The sequence below is a fragment of the Saimiri boliviensis genome, chromosome 1 (assembly GCF_048565385.1).
Source record: "Saimiri boliviensis isolate mSaiBol1 chromosome 1, mSaiBol1.pri, whole genome shotgun sequence".
Classification (NCBI taxonomy): Eukaryota; Metazoa; Chordata; class Mammalia; order Primates; family Cebidae; genus Saimiri; species Saimiri boliviensis.
The window spans coordinates 145259532-145281621 of record NC_133449.1 but is presented as its reverse complement, the minus strand read 5'-3'; positions in this window follow the sequence as shown (position 1 = coordinate 145281621).

The window sequence follows — 22090 nt, the reverse complement described above, 5'->3', positions numbered from 1 at the left end:
CTATCATCCATATAAGCACCCTAGGAGCCCCGTCTGATCACAGCTCCCTCCCATGTAAAGATAACTGTTTTTACTGCCAAGTCATCATGCCCTTGTCTTTTTTTAAAATCACCATCTAATAATGTATCTCTAAAAAATGTAGGTTAATTCTGCTCGTTTTGAATATTATATAAATGGAATAACAGACTAGTCTGTGGTCTGTTGGGTCTGGTGCATTTTGCTCAACATGTTTTTATGAATATTATCTTCCTAACCTAAAAAAAATCATTAGTGGTATAAAATATTTTAAACCTGGAATCACAGAAGGACCTCCTCAACCTGACTCAGTTGATAGCTTCCCAGTTGCCACCTTCTAAGCAGTGCCAAACCACCTTAAAAACTAGAATTTGTTTACTTCAAAAGTCATGGCCAGAGAAAAGAGGGGTCAGGGCCCATAGCTGGTCCCCCTTTCTTGCCTGGGCCAGCTTGCCTTCTACCAGGCCAGCTCAGCCAGCTGCCTATAAGTGGATTATTCAATTCACTGCCACATTTTCTGAATCACTACCTGGCTCACCAATCATCGGTTTCTCAGCCTAGGGGGCACTATGACCTTTGGTGCAGAGGCTGAGCTCCTTGGAGCTGCCTGCCTTCTTTTTTGGTGAACAACCCAAAATGCCTTCAACTTGAGGACCTAGAAAATGCACTCTCCCCTCCTCCTCTTCCTCCTCTTCTCGTTCTACTCGAAATTTTTTTTTTGATGGAAATTTTCAAACATACACTAAAGTACAGAGAACAGTATAATGAACCCCCATGTAACTTCAACAATGATCATTTTCCATCCTTTTTTCTCCTACATACCCACCCAATTTCCCCCCATTCCTACTGGATTACAATTTTTTCAACTTTTCTTTTAGATTCAGGGGGTACATATGCATGCATGGGTTTAATGCATCATGCTGAGGTTTGGGGTATAAATCATCTCATCACCCAGGTACTGAACATAGTAACCATCAGTTAGGTTTTCAACCCTGACCTTTTCCCTCCCCATTTTTGAGTTGCCAGTGTCTATTGTTGCCATCTTTATGTCTATGAGCATCCAGTGCTTAGCTCCCACTTATAAGTGAGAACATGCAATATTTTATTTTTAGCTGCTGCATTAATTTGCTTAGGATAGTGGCCTCCAGCTTCATCCATGTTGCTGTAAAGGACATGATTTCATTATTTCTAATAGCTGTGTAGTATTCCATGGTGCATATGTACCACTTTTCTTCATTCAGTCTGCCATTGATGGGCACCTAGGTTGATTCCATGTCTTTGCTATTGTGAGCAGTACTGCAATGAACATTGTAGTGAGTGCATGTGTCTTTTTAGTAGAATAATCTGTTTTCTTTTGAATATGTACCCAATAATGAGACTGCTGGGCTGAACAGTAGTTCTATTTTAAGTCCTTTGAGAAATCTTCCAACTGCTTTCCACAATGGCTGAAGCAATTTACATTTTCACCAACAGCCTCACCAATATCTGTGGGGTTATTTATTTATTTATTTATTTTTACTTTTTTATAGTAGCCATTCTGACTGGTGTGATATAGTATCTTATTGTGGTTTTGATTTGCATTTCTCTAATGACTAGTGATGTAAAATATTTTTTCGTGTTTTTGGTTGCTTGCATGTCTTCTTTTGAGAACTGTCTGTTCATGTCTTTTGCCCATTTTTAATGGGTCCTGGTAAATTATTTTGAAACAAATCCAAGATGTGTCATTTGTGAATATGTCAGTATATATCTTTAAAATATAATGTAGCATTTTAAGAACATAGCCAAAATACAATTCTCATAATTCCTTAATTTCATCAAATATCAAATTGGTCTTCATTTTTCTCCATCACTTTATAAATGTTTCTATACAGGTGTTCTATTAAAATCAAGATCAAAATGAGGTCCACACATTGCATTTTGTTCAAACATCCTAGTTTTGTGGGAAATGGTATTTGGAGACTATAAACTGGGATTTTGGATTTCTCATTGCTATAGAGTTGGTCAATGCTTCTAGGCCTTCTTGAGTTTACAGATGTAGGAAATACAAACTGTGTGTATGCATATTTGTGTGTGTTTAAAACAGAAACTATAGTATAAGAAGTTTAAACAGATATTTCTTTTTTTTTTTATTTATTTTTATTTTTTTGAGCCTGTTGCCCAGGCTGTAGTGCAGTGGCATGATCTCGGTAAATATAAAATTAAAGAGTTCAAGTAAAAGTTCTGTAATTTAAATTTTGAATTAGAAATATCTCCTTAAATGGTCGGGTGTGATGGCTCATGCCTGTAATCCCAGCACTTTGGGAGGCTGAGGCAGGCGGATCACGGGGTCAGGAGTTCAAGACCAGCCTGGCCAACATAGTGAAATCCTGTCTCTACTAAAAATACAAAAATTAGCCTGGTGTTGTGGTGGGCAACCACAATCCCAGCTACTTAGGAGGCTGAGGCAGGAGAATCCCTTAAACCTGGAAGGCGGAGGTTGCAAAGAGCCAAGATCACACCATTGCACGCCAACCTGGGGCGACAGAGCAAGACTCCAAAAAAAAAAAAAAAAAAAAAAAAAAAGATACATTCCAAGAAATCAAGAAGTCTAGCCTGCTAGTCTCTGTTACCTTCACCTGTTCCTTCCCTCTGCCAATAGATAACTAGGTTTTCAAAAATTATTGTTATTGTTATCATTATATCATCTGCTAATAGATACAAATATAAATAACATATAATAAATATAAATCAAATACAAAAAATATAAATAAAAAGAATGAATTTCCGAATGGCAAAGAAAGATTTCTGCTTTTAAACAGTAATCACAAAATGGTTTTAAGTGAACAGCATTGCTACATTCCTTTTGAGATCTTTCCTCTGAATAACTTCTGAGTATCCAGAGTCATTTACAAAAAGAGATAGGATTTACCTATTTAATGGATAAGGAAATAGGAAAAGAGGAAGAATTTTTCACGAAAGCACAGAGCAAATTCTGCCAAGATTCCGACCAGCTACTTTGCAGGCACTGATCTACCCACCAGATAGCACAGGCCAGCCCCAACCCACAGACATTCTGATTCTCTATGTCTGAAGTGGGGCCCAAGCACCTGTTTTGGCAAAGCTTCTCAGGTGATTCTGAGCAGCAGTCTGGTGGACAAGTCACTAGCATAAGCCTGTGACACCCAAGCAGGCCTCTTTTGGAGAATCTTGAAGCAGCTTGTTGTTATGGGAGCAAATCTTGCATCCAAGACTCAGGACTGCAAGAAATGTGACCATATTTTTCTTTATGACAATTTAATCTGTTCTGATCTCTCACTGCACCAGAAAACAGACACCAAATATTGGCCAAAATGATGACTGCCCCCGTCCACAACCCCACTTCCCAGTTGTGGGAACTGCTTCTCAGTTCCCAGGAGCATCGAGGGGTGGGAGTAGAGGGAGATCTGATTCAGCCATCACCTCATCCACCCTCATTGCTGGGTCTCACAGAAGGCTGCTAAGTCGTGGCTCATTCTGGCCATGGAGTCGTTCAGTTTCAGCAGCTCCTGGCCAGCTCTGACGTCATATCCATAGCACTGATGTCATCCCACTGGGCTACATCCTCAGAGGTCCTCACTGTTTAGATAGGATTTACCATACAACCCTTTCTTTTTCTGGAACCCCACCCAGGAAATGGGGAATGAGTCCCCGTGATGCTTAGATTCCACAAACTGACCTGAGGATTTTTGCCACATCCACCTGCCCTAACCTGGATTTGACCCAGAAGGCAAAGTGCAAGATCCTCTTCTCAGCGAACCACTAACTTCTATGCGCTTGTTGCCTCTCTTTTCTACAGTCCAAGGAAACTGAGCTAAAGTATCCTTGTTCTTCATTATCCAGTATTTCTCATCCTTTTTACTATATGTTATTCATATTTATATCTGTTAGCAGATGATATGATGATAACAATAATAACAATGCTCCCAATAATCTATGCTACCAGCTCCTTTTGTTCCCCCTCAGGCCAGGATTTTGCATCCAAAATCTTGAAAGCATCATCCTTTTTCTTTGTTGCTACATCCCTTACCAGGGCTACCATGTTGCACAATTCCAGGGGTATTGTGCACAAAGCCTGGGTGGACTTATTCAGTGCACAACCTGAACAGCTGTATGGGTATGCACAGCTGTACGTTCTGCAGAAATGTTGACCACATAGCGATACACTCTGAATGGGGAGAAATAAATGCCACTGGGGAAATAACATTAGATAGTGCTTCAAAAGCATTGTACTACCACTTAATAAAGATGGGGAGTAGGGAGGGTCATTTGGATGCTTGGAGCAAAATATTAAAAATGAAAGTGACCTTCCTCTCTTTGTTTTTCTGTACCCCCTTGCCAATCTTACCACCTTGGTATACCAAAGAAAATCTCAGCCTGCCTCATCTGAGCCCCAAACAACCTGGGACCCAAGAGGATAAGCTGGAGATACCACAAATACTACCCATAAAAGCCCTTAAGACCCCTGCCCAGAGACAGGAAAGCACTGAGTGCTGGCATCATGGAGCATTTGGCCAAAGTCAGTTCTCATTCATGAGCTTCCAAACACCAGAATAATTCAAAAAAAAAAAATTCCAAAAAAATCCTCTTCAAAGATACCTGATCTCTGGTCTGTACCCAGTCCCCAAGTTCTAAAAATCAGACAGTTACCATGGCAGCTGCTGCCCAATCAAAACATTCCCATTTATAGAAACTGGCTGAAAACATTTGAATCTGATGGGGTCTGGTCACTGAGCAGAGGATATCACTCCCCCAGACACAAAGGATGCTTTATCCAGAAAGCATGGATAGCACCTGGCCTGAGAAACAGACTCCAGGTCCCGGCACCAATGTGCCACCAATGCACTATGAACAGGCATCCCACCCAGAAGACTTTTCTGCTTACACTTGTGGTGCCTATGTCATCATCATCCATTCATTCACTAGATGACATCAAGCACCTTATCTGCATTGAGCAAGGTACTGAGGTTAAATGTGGGGACAGGAAGAGAAAGGTCCCTTGCTTCTCTGAGGGCATCTCGTTGCCTGGTTTCCATTTAAAGTGGAACAGCCCAGGAAGAGATTAGTTGAGAACTAGCTAAGAGGAGGTTCTGTGTTTTGAGGGAGAAAGGGTAGTATTTTCAAGAAGAAAGGATCTAAGAGGGTAAAGCGGGGATACCGTGGCTGCAGCCCCCCCCCCCATTTCCTGTGCAACCATGAGCTGGAGAAGCAATCATATAGGACATTCCCCCACTTCCCACCTCCTGTCTCCTCAGAGCATCTCTGCTGCCCAGACCCACACGGTCATGCCACAGCAACTTCCTGATCATTTCATCCAGCCCCTCTAAGGGGTGAATAACAGCTCATTGCACATGAACCTAGGCATGGCACTGTGCTCAGTACTTCCCATGTAAAATCCATTCATTTCAAAGATCATGCTTGGGGGTGGGCATAGTGGCTCATGCCTCTAATCCCAGCAATTTGGGAGGCTGAAGTGGGAAGGACTGCTTGAGCCCAGAAGTTTGAAGCCAGCCTGGGCAATGTGGTGAAACCCTGTGTCTACAAAAAACTAAAAATTGGCCAGGTGCGGTGGCTCATGCCTGTAATCCCAGCACTTTGGGAGGCTGAGGCAGGTGGGTCACAAGGTCAAGAGATCGAGACCATCCTGGTCAACATGGTGAAACTCCGTCTCTACTAAAAATACCAAAATTAGCTGGGCATGGTGGCGTGTGCCTGTAATCCCAGCTACTTAGGAGGCTGAGGCAGGAGAATTGCCTGAACCCAGAAGGCGGAGGTTGCGGTGAGCTGAGATCACGCCACTGCACTCCAGCCTGGGTAACAAGAGTGAAACTCCGTCTCAAAAAAAAAAAAAAAAAAAAATTAACCAGGTGTAGTGGTGCATGCCTGTGGTCCTAGCTACTCAGGAGGCTGAGGAGGGAGGATCACTTGAGCCTAGGAGGTTGAGGCTGCAGTGAGCCATGATTGCACCACTGAACTCCAGCCTGGGTGACAGAATGAGACCCCTGTCTCAAAAAAAAAAAAAATTTAGAGCTGGGCACAGTGGCTCATGCCTGTACTCCCAGCACTTTGGGAGGCCAAGGTGAGTGGATCACTTGACCCAGGAGTTCAAGACCTCATCTCGAAACTGGTGAAACCCTGTCTTTATTAGCTGGGCATGGTGGTGCGCACCTATAATCCAGCTATTCAGGAGACTGAGGCATGAGAATCATTTTAATCCAGGAGGCAGAGGCTGCAGTGAGATGATATTGTGCCACTGCACTCCAGCCTGGGCAACAGAGTGACACCCTGTCTCAAAAAGAAGAAGAAGAAGAAGAAGAAGAAGAAAGAAGAAAGAAGAAGGAGGAGGAGGAGGAGGAGGAGGAGGAGGAGGAGGAGGAGGAGGAGAAGAGGAAGAAGAGGAAGAAGAAGGAAGAAGAGGAAGAAGAGGAAGAAGAGGAAGAAGAAGGAAGAAGAGGAAGAAGAGGAAGAAGAGGAAGAGGAAGAAGAGGAAGAAGAGGAAGAAGAAAGAAGGAAGAAGGAAGAAGGAAGAAGGAAGAAGGAGAAAGAGAAGGAGAAGGAGAAGAAGAAGAAGAAAAAGAAGAAAATCAAAGAATGATGACCTTGTAGCCAGCTTAGAGAGTAAATGAACTTATTCAACAGAGGTCTCTGGATGGGATAGAGAGAATCCAACTACTTTATTTAAGATTGTAGGAAATTATACTGATAGAGTGTTTGTGAGTGTGGAAAGTGTTAGCAATAGCTACAGAGAAAATGAAGCAGGTATTTAGCATTTAGTAGCTTCTTGAAAAAAAAATTTAAGTCATGTTTGAGCACCTTCTAGGCAACAGGCAACATAATTCAGATACTGGTGACATGGCCCTAGGAAAAGATAAGCTCCTTGTCCTCGAGGAACTTATATCCTTGGGAAGGGGGTGATAGACAAAAACCAAACAGATATGTAAGATGACAAGAGGTCACAAGTAGTCTAAGAAAAATAAAACCCAGTAAAGTAACAGAGAATGATGGCTAAGGAAGAGGGTCAGTAAAGGGGTCATTTGAGCTGAGACCTGAGTAATGTGAGTGAGGGAGCCACGTGGAATCTGGAGGAAGGTGTCAAACTGAGGGAGAAGCAAGTGCAAAGGTCCTGTGGCAGAACACATCAGTGAGGCTAAGGATCAGGGCAAGGTGAGAGCTGGAGGACCAGGTTGGAGAAGGGCCAGGCAGTCAGATCAACCTCATAGCAACATGACAGAGTGGGGTACTGTTGTTCCCACATGACAAATGAAGAAACCAAGGTTAAGAAAAATGCCCAGGGTCCCTAACCTTTGCTAGGCGGAGCTGGGATTCAAACCCAGCCACTCAATCTTTAATCATGCGCCTCTAATTATTTCCTTAGAGTGTCTGTGCCAAGGAGCTATAGATAACTTAGAACAGATCAGTAAGGTTCCAACCTCCCCCAAAGTTCCCTTAAACCCCAGCCACTCCACACTTAAAAATGTAAGATTGTCAAGAACTTGAACAAAGATTTAGCTACTGTGTTTATAATAGCAAAATGACTGCAAACAATACCTTCTCCTTAATAATAGGCAATTGAAAAAGGAAGTTATAATACACACATGCAAAGGACGTACCATGCACGGTCATTTTAAAAGACATTGTAGAACAGTGTGCAACGACATGGAAAGATGGTCAAAATATGTCATCGGAACCTAGCAAGACATATAGGAGAATCTCATTTTTTGTAAAAAAAAACAATATGTAAATGTGTGCAGAGGCAAAAGACTGGAAAAAATCAGCCAAAATGCTAATAATGGCTAACCCAAGGAGTGGGATTGTGGGTGATATCTTGGTTTTGCTTAGCAGTATTTACTAAAATGAATATAAATTATTTTTGTCCAGCCTGGGCAACATGGCAAAATCCCCTTTCTACAAAAAAATACAAAAAACTTAGCCAGGTGTGGTGGCATGCGCCTGTAGTCCCAGCTACTTGGGAGTCTGAGGTAGGTGGATCACTTGAGCCTGGGAGGTTGAGGCTGCAGTGAGCCATGATCACATCACTGCACTCCAGCTTGGGTGACAGAGCAAGACTCAGTCTCAAAAAAAAAAAAAAGAATAAATGATTTTTGCAAAGAAAATGTTTGCATCTGCACATGCACACACACAGTTCATCAGAAAGCCTTCCAGGTTGGCCAGCCACCGGGCACAGGGAGCCTGAGCTCCCCTAGGCCCCCACCCTACACTCCAATGTGTGCAGAAAATGAGGTTTGGCACATCACCATTAAAGTCCCATTCAGGTTGGAAACTCCTATAATGAGGCAGCTCCCTGGCCAGAGCTGAAAAATTTAGGACATACTGGTAGCCTCACCTCCCTTCTCAACAAAGACTTCATGATGCAAAGCTGGGGTTTGGGAGGGTGCGGATGGCACAGAAGCTTCAGTGGCACATCAGCAGGGGTGCCAGAGCTTCAGGGTAATTAGCGCTAGACTTGTCAAAGGGCCTGGTGCTATTTTTAAAATCTTTCCAACACATTTGATTTCATAAAGGATTCCAGGAGTTCTTCTCAGTCCACCCAGTGCTCTAGGAAGGCAAACGAACCAATCAATAATTTAGTGGAAACCACCCAGAGCTTTAGGGGAAGATGCGTTCACCCCCATATATTTGCTACCCTTCCTTCTAATTAAGCCAATCAGAACTTTCTCACCTGCACCATTGTTTCTTTCGTCCTTGGAGACACCTGGAGCCACTCTCTAACCAGAGCGTACTAAACCCCGCTGCAGCACGCATTGCAGCAGAGGAGTTTCAGATCCAATCTGCTGGCCCTGCTGCTCACCAGCATGTGACCAGGGGTGGGCTACTTCACCTTTAGAGCACTCAGCTTCCAGGGGTGTTGTCCTCAGTCAAAGGTCAGCAAACTATGGCCCTCAGACTCAATTCTGCCCACCTGTTTCTACAAATAAAGATTTATTGGAACACACCCAGCAGATTCATTTACATATTGCCTATGGTCGCTTTTGTGCTACAGTGACAGAGTTGAGTAGTTGTGACAGAGACTACATGGCTCACAAAGCCTAGAATATATATATTACATATGTGTATACATATAGAGAGAGAAGAGAGAGAGACTGAGGGTCTCACACTGTTGCCCAGGCTGGAGCGCAGGGCACATTCACGACTCACTGCAGCCTTGACCTCCTGGGCTCAAGCAGTCCTTCCATCTCAGCCTCCCAAGTAGCTGGGATTACAGGCACATACCACCACACCCAGCTGATTTTTGTGTTTTTCAGTAGAGATGGGGTTTTGCCATGTTGGCCAGCCTGGTCTTGAACTCCTGGACTCAAGCGATCTGCCCACCTTGGCCTCCCAAAGTCCTGGGGTTACAGGTGTGAGCCACCATGCCATGTCTAGAGTATTATCTGGCCCTTTACCAGAAAAGTTTGCCAACCCTGCCTTAGATCAGACTCCCAGAAGCAGAACTTGAGATGAGGATTTGGGCACAAACAACTTACCAAGGAAGTTCGACCAAGAGAAGCCAAGGAGAAAGCAAGAGAGGCAGCTCAGTGAAGGAAAAGAAGCCACGCAAGCGCGTGATGTCAGGTGAAGTCCCGCCCCAGCCTGCTCCCGTGGGAGACCTTCTGGGTCCCGTGCAGGTGTGAGCTGGGAGGAGCAAAAGCTGCAGAAGCTCGGTGGGGAGGCCCAGAACGTATTATGGGGATTGGAGGGGTTCTGGGCAGAGCTCTGATGGGTTGGCCTCAGCTGTTAATAACTGTTCCAATTTAGGACGCTTTGACAGGGACGAGGACTTGGGCCAACACACATTTCCATGTTTACTTCTTGCCACAGCCTTAGGAGTGGGAAGTATCTGACGCCCACTTTGCAGCTGAGAATGAAATGAGATTATGCAGACAAAGTACTCAGCCCAGCACCAGCCCCAGAGAAAGCTCTCACTAAGAGGAAGCTGAATGTGTCCGGAAGCTGATCGTGTACTGAGTCTGGAAGACACAGGGGTCATTGGGGAATCTAGCATGTAACTGGCGAGAACTTCTAACAGAGCCCTAGTCAGTCACCCTATCTGGGAGGCGAGAGAAGAGGCTCTGGGGAATCTTGAAGGAGGAGTGGGAGTTGCCAAGTTGGGGAAAGAGCTTTTTCCAGCACAGGACATAGCAACACAAAAGCTAGGTGGTGGGGAAGAATGGGCACATTCTGGCAACCTCGAGGCGTTCGGCGTAGGCGGAGTGAAGACAGAGAGGAGTGGTAGAGGGAGATGAGGCAGCGGGGAGGAGGGCATACCCTCGGGGTTGGAGAGCCAGTGAAGATTCTAAACCAAGAGTTCTGCAGTGAGGCTGGCGTTTTGGCATGCTCGTCCTGGTTTTGATTGAGAGCACAACTTAGAGAACAGAGGCTGGAGGTGGCAGGCCGGAGTGACAGCCTACTGCAGCTGTCCCGCCAATGAAGCCCTGTAGGAAGAATGGCTGATGTCGCAGTCTGTGGGATGCCGAACAGTGGTAGTCAGGCTGAGCTGGCCCCGCTCTCCGGCTGTGACTGACCTTCAGATGCAGGCAGCAGAGAGAAGAGGACAAAGGTACACCACTGGAGAAAGGCAAGCAGCTGGCGCCCAGGGCACCAAATGCCTGTACAGCGAGCATCAAGGCCAGCAAGGACGCAAAGCCAGCTGTCACCTGTCCTCTGGGCCAGGCCAAGGGAGGTTGGCCTCCTGGCCACCTACTTGGGGGAGCAGTGGTACCCCCATTGTCACGACTCGTTCACAGATTCCCAGATCTCCCAGTGCTATCAAAGGAAGCTTTACTAGAGGTTGATTTGTTAATTTTTCAACTGTGCATTTTTCTGGATTTAGGGATACAAGCAAAATTGTGTTATGTGGCTATATTGCCTCGCAGTGAAGTGCGCCTTTTCATGTACTCATCACCCTATTTGAGTTTTTTGGTTTTTGATTTTTTTTTTTTGAGAGACAGGGTCTCGTTCTATTGCCCAGGCTGGAGTGCAGTGGTATAATCATAGCTCACTGCAGCCTCGAATCCCTGGGCTCAGGCGACCCTCTGCCTTAGCTTCCTGAGTGGCTGTGACTATGAGTGTGCACCACCATGTCTAGTTTTGAAATATTTTTTGTAAAGATGGAGTCTTGCTATGTTGCCTAGGCTGGTCTTCAACTCCTAGCCTCAAGGGATGCTCCTGCCTCAGCCTCCCAAAGTGCTGGGTTTACAGACATGAGCTCCCATGCCCAGCCCATAGAAGCTTAGAGTTCACATCAAGAATGGAGGCACCTTTTCTAGCCTGCCCTTAGAAGTTCTGGAAGCCAATAATGTGGAGCGCATACTACTCATTCCCAGGTAGTTCATCCCCCAAATAATCTATTTCTCTATTTCCTTTGGTCCTGGGCTCTGAAGCATCCAAGCTTCCACCCTTTATAATTACAAATCTCTGTGTGTGTGTGTGTGTGTGTGTGTGTGTGTGTGTGTGTCTTGCACATGTGCACACACACACACACACACGCGCGCGCATACAATCAGACACATTCCACAGTTCCTCAAATCCCACCATTGAAAGATTTATTCATGTAGTCCAACCTCTTGAGAGAAGGAGGGTGCAACACATGAAGTCACCAACACCTTAGTATGAATTTTTTAATCAGATCCTTCCCTCTGCATCAGCCAGGTGTCTAGAAAATACCAAAGATTTGAAGAGAAAGCTTACTGAAAAGGGATGGAATTTTTGGCAGGGGAGGGGAGAGAGGGGACGGTCAGCAGCGGGGATGTAATTTCCCTTTCCGCCCAATCTTGGTCAGCCCGATGCTCTTAGTCAGGAGTCAGCAAACTTCATCCGAAAATGGCCAGATAGTAAACACGGTCAGCTTTGCAGGCCATAGACTCTGTCACAACCACTCAGTCCTGCCATGGTAGCACAAAAGTGGCCAGAAACAGTAAGCAAAGGAATGAAGGCAGCTGTGTTCCAAAACAGCTTTATTTATGGGCACTGCAATTTGAATTTCATATAATGCTCACAAAGCATTATTCCTCTTTTATTTTTTCCAGCCATTTACAAATGCAAAAACCATTCTTAGCTTGCAGACCATACACACACACGCACACGAATACACACACACACATACAAATACACACATATGCACACATACACATGCACACATGCAACACACACACACACACACACAGAGGAGATGGCTGGATCTGCCCCCGATCCCTTTTTCATCTTGCTGAGATGCCCTCTCCCCAAGGACAAGCCCTTGATCTTTCCTTGCTGGGTGCCATCCTTGCCTCCCCTTCTCCAGGCCTAAAGGGAAAAAAAGTGGCTCCTTGTTCTGTGTGCTTTGTCAACCATCCCTGGGGATCTGCTTTCAAGTGTGGAGGCGATGACAGGGTGACAAATGGCTGGCACGCAGGTAAGCTGCTGGCAGCGGGCTGCTGGAGAACAGTGGCCGTAGGGCTCACGCCAGTTTGACTGAGAAGCAAGCCCAAGTGGGCTCTGTCTGCCTACCACTCCCCAGCCCGCATCCCAGGCATCACACCTCATCTGGTCCATCGGCCACACTTCTGGGACACTCTTCAGGCAGCTCTCATGAATCCCAAGGGTATTTATTGTCATTTTTACCACCTGACTTTACACATATAATTCCCATTAATAAAAATAACAATACTCACTTCTTACCAAGTACTTAGTGTGTGCTGGGCACGAGCTAAGCTCTCTGGCTCGTATTTCACTAAGTGGGCCAGGCTCCGTGTGAAGTACTTTGCATGCAGCTAGCGCACTCAGGCACCTACGGCTTCAGTGCTATTATTAACTTCATTTCATGGATGAGAAAACGGAGGCCAGAGAAGCTTACAACATCCAAGGTCACAGAGCTGGGCGGGTCCGTGTGACTCTAAAGCCAGGTTCTTTGTCACAGGGCACCCCTGCCTCTCCCTATCTCACAGCCACTCTGCAAGATTGTATTAGGATTCCAGGTCTTTGGATGCAGAAATAGAAACTCTGAGAAGTCAAAGTCTTGGTTCAAGTTCATACAGCAGATAAAGGGTGGTGTGAGAACGCTTTGTTGGCACGCCACTGTTATGGAGAGACGTGGGGGCACCTGCCTGCATGTGAAAATGCACATATTTCTGGAAACTTCAGAAACTTGGGTCCTAGATGAAGGGTTGGGGCTTCAACAAGTGTTGAGAGACAAGTTTTAGCCTGAGAGCATGTCTTTGGTCTGCTGGAAAAGTCTTGTGCCGGTGTGTCATAGAAGGGCTCTAAAGTCAAGAAAGAGCCAGAGAAGGCTGGGCAAGGAAGAAGCGGAGGTGCAGCTTCTGCTGAAGTCTGGCCCCAGCCGGATCCCATAGGGAGCTCTGGGGCATGAACGGTATTGCAGGGTTTTCCCACCTCAAGGCAAGGCACTCAGCCTCCATACCTCTTATCTATCAGTCATTGGCTATGGATTGTCCCATGGTTGGGGTGGGAGGAGCACCTCTGTGCAAGGTGACAATTCTCCCGAGGACTGGTCCAGGTCTGAGCCTTGGCACCCAACGCTCACAGCAGCTGGGGAATCGTGCACGATTGTCAGAGGGGATCTTGGCAGGTGCCACTGGCATCTACTATAAGCGGGAGACCCAGAAGGTCCAGGTATCACTGACTGGCTCTGCAATCCCTCGAAAATCACATGCCTTTCTCTTTCCTCCCTTCCACTCCCGTTCTTCCTCTCTTCCCTCTTGATCGTCTCCCTGGCAGGCTGGGCTGGTCCCAGGCTTCTGGCGCTTGTATCATACCATCAGCAATGACAGCCCATCTGCAGTCTCCACGAAGCACCCCGCTATGGCTTCTTCCGGCCTTGGCCTGCTCACCACTTGCCCCCTCCTGTGGCCTGCCTGTGAGGGGATTCCCACTGACGTGCTCAGGAAGGCAACTCAGGGAGCAGCTATGAGCCAGGCAGCTCCTCCTGACCAGACGGTGCCGCGGCCCCCAGCAGGGCAAGCACCTGCCCTCCGGAGGGCAGCCCAAGTGGGCTCACTGCCTGGCACTTGCTTGCCAGGAGCTGAGCTGTCCTGGTGCATGCAAGGGGTCATTTCTAGAGCTTCCAGAGGGGTCTTGACTCTATAAACAGAAACATCCTTTTCCACTCATCTGACCTTCATTCAATCCTTCATTCATTCAACAATTACCCCTTGAGTGCATATGGGCCATGAATGGTGCTGCAAGCCGGGAAGAAAAGTGATGTGTGAAATAGACAAGGTCCCTACCTGCATTCTTGCTGGGGAGATCAGCAAGACTGGGCACAGTAGGGTCACAGATTCGCTCCCATAGATGTGTAAAGGAAATATCGTTCCTTTGTTTTCCTGTAATTGACCTGATCTTCCTCAAGGGCAGGGGAGACGGGGTGAAGAAATACCTTAAACTTACCTATTTATGGTTCTAGCCAACATGTCCCTCTTAGGAGGGGCAACTCGCCCTTTTAATGAGACTGATGATCCGGGATGTGAAGAGCAAAGCTATGGACACCTTCAACCTTGGAGCCACTGCCTCTGCCCTCAGTGGCCACTGGGCATGGGAGCAGTGGGAAGTGGGCTTGGAGATAGCACCCGAGGACCCCGAGGCAAAGAGCAGCCAAGTGTGTAAGGCGGGGCCCAGCGCGGTTTCAACACCCAGGGATTCCCAAATGTACCTTTCTAGCCCAGACCTCACCTCCAAACTCTGGGTCCATAAATTCCCTGCCTGGTTCATGCATTCCCTTAGATCAGGCATCCCCAAACTTTTTACACAGGGGGCCAGTTCACTGTTCCGCAGACCGTTGGAGGGCCGCCACATACTGTGCTCCTCTCACTGACCACCAATGAAAGAGGTGCCCCTTCCTGAAGTGCGGCAGGGGGCCTGATAAATGGCCTCAGGGGGCCTCATGCGGCCCGTGGGGCCGTAGTTTGGGGATGCCTGCCTTAGATGATGTTGTAGTCAGCTCAGACTTCTATAACAAATACACCATAGACTGGGTGGCTCAAACACAATTTTCCCCCAATTTTGGAGACCGGCAAGTCCAAGTTGAAGGTGTCAGCAATCCAGTGTCTGGTGAACACCCACTTCGTCTTCTTGTATCCTCACATGGCAGAAAGCACAGAAAGAGATCCTGTGTCTCTTCCTTTTTTTTAATAAGGGCATTAAGCCTATTCACGAGGGCTCCACCCTCATGATCTAACCATGTCCCAATGACCCCACTCTGAATACCATTATATTAGGGGTTAGGCTTTCAATAACTGAATTTTAAAGGGACACAAACATTTGTCCATAGTAGACTGATCCAAAGACAACTCAAACTCAACACATCTAACAAACGCAGGGTGTATTCCCTCAAGTCCAGTCCTCCGCCAGCCTCCCCCATCTCAGTCACCAACTGCTTTTCTCCCAGGTGCCAGTGCCAAGGAGGGAATCTCCCTCTCCCTCACTGTCCATACCCAACTCATGGCCAGATCCTATTTCCTGCCTACGTAATTCCTGACCACTTTGCTCCATATCCACTGCCCCTTCTGGAGGCCCAGTTATGGCCATCTTTCCCAGGCAGCCACAGGAGTCACCTGATAGATTTCCCTACGTCCACTTATATTCCTCTCTACTCACCCCCTACACAGGAGTCAGAGGGAGCCCAACAAAAGGCAATCCTGGTTATGTTTGTTGCTGGCAGAAAGCCCTTTAATAGCTCCTGGTGCTCCAGGGTCTGGCCCTGCCAACCTTTCCAGGGTCACTTCCACCATTGCCCCCTAGTCCCACTGAGCTCCCACCTCTCTGGCTTTCTTACAGCTCTGCCAGCATGGAGCATTGGTGCATGGGGTTTAAATCCGGGAATGCTCACTCCTCCCTCCTCCTGGTTAGTTCACTCTCAGGATGGCCTCCTACCCAATCTAGATAAGGCTGCTCCCTGAGAGTCACTCTGTTTTCACGTATATGTGTGATTGTGTGGTTTCATCAATTGTCTGTCTCTCCCACTGGACTTTAAACTCCTGAAGGGAGGAACCATTTCTGTTTTGCTAACCACTGAATCCCTAGGCCCTAGTAGAGTGCCTGGCACAAAGTAGATGGCTCATCAATATTTTTTCCACAGCATGAATGAGTAAAATTTGTAATGAATTCACGAGTGAATGAAACGCAGCCCTTATCTCTGGGCATCTCATTCTCACATCCCTGCTGCATTCTGGGGAATCCTGGAAGTGGGACACTGCCCCTCTAGGGACACTTTTCCCATCCTTGGTAAAAGAATCCAAATTCCTGGCCACCTGGAAGTCCTTTTCTGGCAGGAAATAGAGCAAATTTGTTTGCAAATCAAGCCCAGAGCTCCCTGCCAGAGCCAAGCCCGCCTCACACGGACGGACGCCCTGCAGATCTGGACTCACTCGCTGCTGCATTTCCTTTTGTCTCCCTTGACTACGCCTGGTCTTTCTCTTCCTCCTCCACCTCCTTTCCTTAGAAATCCCATCTTACCTTAGGAAGGGACGTGATCAGCTTCCAGCTCTACTCAGAGAAGATGAAGGGACTCTTCTAGATTAACCAAGCACATTGGTGGATCTGGAACCCAGTTATTCTCAAAGCCCACTCAACAAAAAAGGGAACAAAAATAGCCAACACCCATTGACCCTGTGCCAGTCACTGTGCTAAGTAATTGACACGGATTATTTTATGGAATCGTTACAACAGTCCTTCTACATAGGTTCCATTAGGGTTAGAGAGAACCTTGAATTCATTTAATAGATGAGGGTCAGTAAACTATGTCCCACAGGCCAAATTAGGCACATCACTTAATTTTTTTTTTTTTTTTTTTTTTTTTACTAAAAGGAGTATTATTGGAACCGAGTCATCTTCTTCTGTTCACACATTATCTGTGGCTGTTTTTGCACTACAGAATCAGGGTTGAGTAGTTGAGACATTATCTGGCCCATTATAAAAAAAAAGTTTGCCAACCCCTGTTTTAGATGACACCCTTCCCCCAGATTCTCCCTTTAATATTTGGATTTGTTGGTCAGAATGCTTTTTCACCCAATTTTAAAGCAAACGTGTTCCGTGGCTTTTCTGTGTTGAGCACCCAACACTAGAGGTATCAGTTAATTCCACCACGCCCACAGATGTCCCTAAGGGAAACGGGCTCCTCTCTGTGCTGCCCACCGCCCTCCTGACACTTGTCCCCAGCCACAGCTGGTGGGACTAAGAGATGGCTGCCCAACCCTAGGGGACCTTGCAAGGCAAGAAAGCAGCTGATGATGTGAATGGCTTGACATGAACAGATAAGCTAGACCAACCAGATGCCTCTCTCAGAAGTCTGGGATATGGAAACAGGGGCAAGGCTGTTAGGGTAAATGGAAGGTAGAGGAGAGTCTTGACGACAAATTGTGGCTGGTGACTATGAAAGGCAAGGTTGTAAGGCTGCCTGCTGGGAGGGAGAAGAAAATAGAGACAGCACACACAGTCTGTGAAGGAGGGACCCTGGCTCTAAGAGAAAGAGGGAGAGAGAAGTTTGGCTCCAAAGGGTTGCCCGTTTCTATCTCCCATGAGGACAATTGTCCTCTTTGTGGATTATCAGTCAGGCCTTTTTTGTTGCAAATGAGAGAAAACCTACCATAAATGGGCTTGAACACTAAAGGGTATATATCGACTCCGGCAACTGAAAAGTCCAAAGGTACTTCAGGCTCAGCTTGATCCAGCAGTTCAAATGATGTCACCTGTGACCTGATTTCTTGCAGTCTCTCTGCCCTGCCGTTTGCAACACTGGCTCCATCCTCAGTGTCTACTCTGTGCCGTCTCCCATTTCTCCCACTCCAGACTCTGCACTCATGGTGTCAAGATAGCTGCAGTGATTCCAGACCTCACAGCTTCATACCAGACTGTCTGCAAATAGAGAGGGGGCCCCAGTAGCTCCTCTGCATTCTGGGATATGATGTCTCATTGCCTATCCCTGAACCCATTGGTTTGGCCAGGGTGGAGATGGGTTGCACTCATTTGGATTAAACACGCCATCACTTGCCTTTGGTTTTCTCCTGCGTAATAACAACATTTGAATGCCTATTTTGTTCCAGGTCTTGTATCCTCCTTAACATGCATTACCTCTCTTAATGCTCACAAAAGCCTCTGAGGCAGTTACTGGGATTATCCCCCATTTTACCGGTGAGGAAATCCAAGCTCAGAGAGGGTAGGCACCTTGCCCAGGGTCACAAAGTTAATACGCGGTCGAACTGCCAATAAACAGCAGATCCAGGAGCTGAAAGGGGCCTGTGGAATTCTGGAACCTGACCCCTCAGCCCCTATGTACCTGCCCGGGGAGAATCACCCAACAGCCCCCAGCTACTGCTGTTACCTCCTGTTGCTATCCTGGTGACCCAAATCCTTTGCCCAGAGGGAGCAGTCCACAGATCTCAAGCTTCAGACCGGGTTATTCAAAAGTCCTGCTTCCACCTCTGGGTTCCTCTGGTTTCTCTATTTTCTCCACCACATCAGTTCGTTTCCATGGAAACTGCTGGGCTCCTGCAACCCTTTCATCCTCCTTTCTGGGAAGCAAGGCCAGCTCTCTGGCACTCCGGTACCCAGGCCTGACCATTATAAAAACCAAAGAAGCAATATCTGGAAGAAACATTTCGAGGCACAGGAAGGAACCGGGTCGGCCTTCTTACTTTTTCTTTTGAAGTGCTGCAAAATAACACCAGGTGCTCTGAGGAGCTCTGCCAGTTACAGAAGCCCAGTGGATCCTGGTTGGAAAGTTGTTTGTCATCTGTCCTCTGACATCTCACTGCTTCACAGTCACCAGGTCTCCCTCCCTTCTTGAGGGAGTGGTTCTAGGGTCCTGGGGCAGAGGGACAGTTGGGTGGGTCTCCTTGCCAGTCCTTGGTGTCAGATCACAGCACTCAGCATGAGCTGGTGGGCTGATGATGTGAAAGTGACAGTGGTCACCAGTTTGCCCTTCTGGTGAAGGGAGGAACCAGCTGTCAGAGAACTGGGGGGCATCCTGGAAACATTGGGCCTTGCTCCTCAACACTGGGAGGGGCCCTGTGGCTCCGGTGGCCAGGGTCTGGGAAGAACTTTATATATAGTGCCCAGGAGCTTGGCACCTGGTCCACAAAGGCTCCATATACCCTGGAAACTGGAGGGGTCAACGTGTTCTTGAAACCCCATCCCTCGCAGGTCTGGGTTGGGTGTCAATCTCTCTAAGCCTTGGTTTCCTTATCTTTGGAATGGGTCATGGTCTTGCACTGCACACCTGATAGGGTAGTTGTAAGGACCAAACAAAGCAAGACACATCAAAGCCCTCTCTAAAGGCATTTAAAGGCATCCTCATGGTTCTCGCCATCATCGTCAACATCATCATCATAACAAAACTCGAGGAGAAGTCCTGGCAGGGAAGCAGAATCCCAGACATCTGAAAACACTTACAAGAGCCTTAATTCATGATGTGCTGATAAAAGTGCTCCATCTTTACTGTCATTGCTTTAAAATATGCTCCTCGAACTGCCCTTTCCTATCCCTGAGTGATTTCTCATCGGAGTCCATGTTTCCCCTCACACGTTCAGTTACTGAAACTTGGACCAGTCCAGCTAGGACTCCGGTCTCTTTTCCAATTCAAAGCTCTTCTCCTTTCCCATTGCCAACCGGACAAGGGGCTTGTTCTGAGACTGAGTCTGGAAAGAAGGGGTGGCTGGCTCCGAGACATCCCCTTCTGGTAGGACAGAGGGAGCTGCAAGGAGAGATGAGGGGCGGGAGATCCTCCTACCTATCTGGTCCCCTGCGGGTTGTAGGAGCATCCCAGGCTCCGGATCCCGCTGCTGGTCTCTGAGGAGTTTGAGGGCCCGTGCATAGTGGAGCGGTTTTCTGGAGCAGTCTTCAGCTCCGCTCTAGCTTCCTAAAAACCAAGGATATCGCAGACACCAGAAGGTATCTGGCTTTGGCTCCCCCTATGAACTAGATGCACCTTTCCTAGGAGCCACGGCACCCCCAAGGGCTGCAGAAAACTGTAGTGGCACCCATCTTTCTTGCAGACACAGGACAGGGCAGTCTAGGCTGCTTTCACAGCCCTTCGGACAGCTCTGAGTCAGAAGCAAGCGCTGGTCCATTCCATCTTCAGGTATGGCCCAAACTCCAGCATACTGCTCACCCCAGCCCACTCCAGAGCCAGGTGGGATCTCCACCTCCTCCTTACTGCAGGCATCTCCACAACCTGGAGTGGATTTCTGGGGGTTCGCCAACAACACGTGGTTTCAGGGCAGCCACAAATGTCGCACTCCCTGAAGGCCAAGGCTCCTTTCTCTCTCCCGCACCCAGACATCTCCCCCTGATAATCCCTGGTCTTGGTGGGTGGTGGTGGGCAGGCTGTGTCAGCCACGAACACACGAGGTATCTGATACCTATAATTCCAGATGAGGCCTAAGTCCCACTATTTCAGAACAACAAGAAAAATTCCTCCTAACATCCTTGCATTGGTAATATACCTACCTATTAATCAAGCACTTACGGCTGCTGGGGTTCTTGCTAGCTAACCCCTTGATTACATTATTTTTGGTCCTTGCACTGACTTTGTGAGACTAATTACCCTGATTTTTACTAAGGTTCACAGAGGTTAAATAGCTTTGCCCAAGCCCTCACCACCAGCAGGAGGGTTTTGAGCCCATATTCTTCGACTCCAGGGCAGGAACTTATAACTGCTCAATGTGGCTGTTTCTGAAGGACTCAACTTGGGGATAAAGGACAAAGGCACCTGCCTGGGCTCCTCAGTCCTCCAGGAATGGGCGTTCCAGAAACAGACCACCTGTGCATCTGAAATGAACGACGCAAGACTGCCAGCAGAGAGTTTAACGGTCACCGTGGCCACCTTACCGTCATACCCAGAACCATCTCCCCCTGAGCTCAGTAGCTCTGGAAAGCCTGGAAAGCAGGAAGTGGGAGTTTCACTCTTGACTGCTCACCGGGAAGCAGCAAGGGGGTACTGGCTTTGCTCCCTGGAGAACCATGGATGCGCGCTCTCACCCAACACAGATCCGGGACAGGGGCCTGAACGACAGGTGTCAGAGCCCACGGGGCTGAGCCTGGCCCCCTGGGGGGCTGTGCAGCACAGCGGTTAAGAACTTGTGTTCTGGAGCCAGCCTCTGTCTTAGCCTTTCTGTGGGGTCAGGCCCTCCAGGAGCCATTAGCTACCCCAGGGGAGGAGATGCTGACTGAGAAATTTCTTGCCAAGCCAACCACTGATCACTGGCCCCACGAAGGGCAGCAGGAGCGCTAACTCATTCAATCCTCAGAGCAGTTCTAAAAGGTCTAAGCCCACACTCCCATTCTGCAGAAGAGAAAAGCTGAGGCAGAGACAGGTTATATAATTTGCTCGAAGTCACACAGCTTATTCTGGGATTCACACCAAGCAGCCTGATTCTCAAGTGCCTGCTCTTAACCACCAAGCCATCCTGTCTCCTTAGGGGATTTGGTGAATCTCTCAGCAAGGTGGATGGGTACCTCTAAAGCTAGCTTTCCCTTCTAGTCTGTTCCTGCAGGGAACTCTAAACACATTCACCCTGGGCAAAGAACAAGTGGTTTTGAAACCTGCATCCCCTGTTGCCCCTTTGAGACTCACTCCGGACTTGGCCCGCTCTCCAAGGGACAACCTTCCCCCTCTCTGTCTCCTCCTGGGTTCCCCTCTCCCCCAGCGACCTCCTTCTCATTCCCACTTTCCTCCTTCCCTTTCGCTCACCTCTTGGAAGGTGGTTCAGCTAACACTCATTAGCACATGTTAATGAGCGTCAATTCAAGTCTCAGTCACTTGGTAGCAGGAGAGGAGAGAAAGGATGGATGATGTTGTCACTCTGTGAGAAAGGTGTCTTACCCTCCCACAAGGCCGGGACAGACCCTGAAGGGCCCAGACCAAAGGAGAGAATGGGGAGGGGCCTCAGCTCCCTGCTGGGGGTGGGGGGGCTGTCTGCTCCCCTCAGGATGTGTGCTCAATAGCTGCATCTACTTTCTCTGAGGCCAGCTCAGAACATCCCCAAGACAGAGTTGGACGTTGTTCTCTGCCCACTGTAGCAGGCCGATTCCCACGATGTCCCTAGGTAGGCGTGGTTAAGACCTGGTACGA